This window comes from Silene latifolia, chromosome 6 (genome assembly GCF_048544455.1).
Source record: "Silene latifolia isolate original U9 population chromosome 6, ASM4854445v1, whole genome shotgun sequence".
In the NCBI taxonomy this organism is placed as follows: Eukaryota; Viridiplantae; Streptophyta; class Magnoliopsida; order Caryophyllales; family Caryophyllaceae; genus Silene; species Silene latifolia.
In genome coordinates, this window is record NC_133531.1 from 89,110,252 (window position 1) to 89,112,770 (window position 2,519).

The following is a 2,519-nucleotide window of genomic DNA, read 5'->3' on the forward strand; positions in this document are numbered from 1 at the left end:
AGACCGTCTCAGATATGAACCGTTGATTGACATTGGGTCGTACTTCGGAACCGGAACGGACCCATTAGCAGTCGGGTTTGACCTCAATATTTTCGGGGCAGTCGTACCCCGAAACAAATGATTCCTCAAGTTATCGGGCATTGGAGGACGAAATTGTTCACCATCAGCAGCGGTTCCAGTCGATCGACCAGGTTGGTCAGTCGATCGACTGACTTTAACAGTACCAGAAGCTACTGTTTGTTGCACCTCAGTCGATCGACCGGGTATGTCAGTCGATCGGCTGATATACCTGGTAGACGCCTTTTTCTTTCCACTTTTCGTTCCAGCTTTCTTTTGACTCGGTTCCGCCTCATCTTTTGCAGCATCGTCCTCGACCATGACGGGCCCCTCAAGGGTAGACCCACTTCTCAAAGTGATGGCATTAAGGGTCTCTTTTTGGTCTGTCTGAGTCGGTAAGTGTCCCGGAGCTCGAGTGGTATTCTTGCTGGCCAATTGAGCAATTTGGCTCTCTAGCAGTTTCATTCCGGCCTCTCTAGCTTGGGACTCCTTTTGCAACATATTCTTCAATTCAACAAAGTCGGAATTTTGGGTTTGTTGCTGCTGCGGCACATAGGGAGGTTTTTGAAACTGTTGTTGCTTATGAAGAGGCACATAAGTCTGCTGTTGCTGCTGCTGTGGAGGTTGAGTTGGATTAAGGACATTCTGGTTACTCCACCTCAAGTTGGGATGGACATTCGGCTCATAGTACGTGTTTGTCTGCCTGTAATGTTGAAAGGCATCACAAGACTCAAAGGAACAAGGACAATTTTCTGAGACATGTCCCTCAGCTCCACATCTTCTACAGACGAAAGGACCGTCTGAGACAGCATTCACATGATACATCCCTCCTTTTGAAGCTCCTCCCAACTCGTATTTGTCAAACCTCGCCGTGAGAGCCTCTAATGCAGCTACAGAAGGGGATTCAGCACTCCTCCTCTGATTGCCTCTGGAATTCCCATATTCAGCTTTATGGGTGGCTAAGTCATCAATGATCTTCCACCCCTTAGTCTCTCCCATATTCTCAGCAAATCGGCCATTGGCTGCAGCATCTAAGATAGCCCTCTGATCGTCATACAGCCCGTTATAGAACTGATTGCAAAGACTCCACTTTTCGAACCCATGGTGCGGAATAATTCGCACCAGCTTCTTGAAACGGACCCATGCTTCATGGAAGTTCTCATCAGGTCCCTGTTTAAAGCTCGTGATCTGAGCTCTAATGGCATTCGTTTTCGAGGCAGAGAAGTATTTCTTGTAGAATGGCAGGGCCAAAGAATTCCAGTCGGTGATCCCAAGAGCAGCTCGATCCAGATCTCTGTACCACTCCCTTGCAGCATCGCGGAGTAAGAATATAAACATGGTCTCCTTTATCTGTTCCTGGGTCACACCGGTCGGTGGGGTATAGAGGAGCAATAATCGATAAATATCTCCATATGCTTGGCTGCATCTTCATTTGCAGCACCCCCGAACTGGTTCCTTTCAACTAAGTTTATATAGGAAGGCTTCGGTTCGAATTTCCTATCAGCTCCAGGTAATTCGAACCCCTTGTATAGATTTACAGCTGTCGGCTCAGAATGACTTGTTATAGTTGCTTCTTCAGCCATGACTGGAATTTCCGGAGATGTGACTATCTCAGCTGAAGAAGTAGAAGCAGGAGATGTAGGTGGGGGTCTTCTTCGAACAGTTCGTTCTCGTAGTAACTAGATAGAGTACTCAGCTCTTCCTCTGTCGGCAATACCCTTGATGATCGTCTCAACTCACGCAAGGATTTCTCAATCTCAGGATTGAATGGTACTAGTTCACCACCCTGTGACCTGCGCATAAGAAGAAACTACAAAAAGAATATAAGAAAAGTTTAAGGAACGGATGTCCCTTAAACTACGAAAGACTAAAAACAAGACAACTAAAAATTAGAACAATTGCCTCCCCGGCAACGGCGTCAAAATTTGATACCCGTCGTTGTGAGTACCAAAAATAATATTTATAATTCTTATTAAAACTAACCTAGGCTAGTAGTAACAGGGTCGAACCACAAGAAGGCGAATGTAATTAAAAGTTGTCTAAATTTAGTCTAAGGTAACAAGTGCGGGGGTTGATTTGATTTGGTCTATAGCTAATAACAATAAAAAATTAAACTAAAGAAATATATTAAATCAAATATAAAGAAGGGTACTAGGATGGTCGGTTCACTATAGTTTCGGCGGCAGCAAACTAAGTCGGTCTAAATCAAACACATGAGGCGGGAAAACAAGAGGTCCTCTCGGTCCACTCTTTACAGATAGCATCTTTCGATCTCGCTATAAGCCCCTAATATCACTAATACTGACTCTCGTCCTGAAAAGTGACTAAAAATCTAAACTTTACCTATCTTTCGATCTCAGCATAGTTTAGTCATTTTAATTGGTGATCTAACAACTTTCCCTATCTTTCGATCTAATGGGTCAGTCATATATTAGGCATTCAACTAGTCGCATGCATTCGAT

General features: G+C 44.4%; 1 non-coding gene across 1 annotated transcript; it reads left to right on the forward strand.

The window, feature by feature from the left end:
* The first annotated feature begins 1,153 nt into the window (after nt 1-1,153).
* LOC141589494 (small nucleolar RNA R71) lies at nt 1,154-1,260 on the forward strand. The gene has a single exon (XR_012520431.1). It is a non-coding gene; the product is annotated as a small nucleolar RNA R71 (small nucleolar RNA).
* The last annotated feature ends 1,259 nt before the right edge of the window (nt 1,261-2,519 follow it).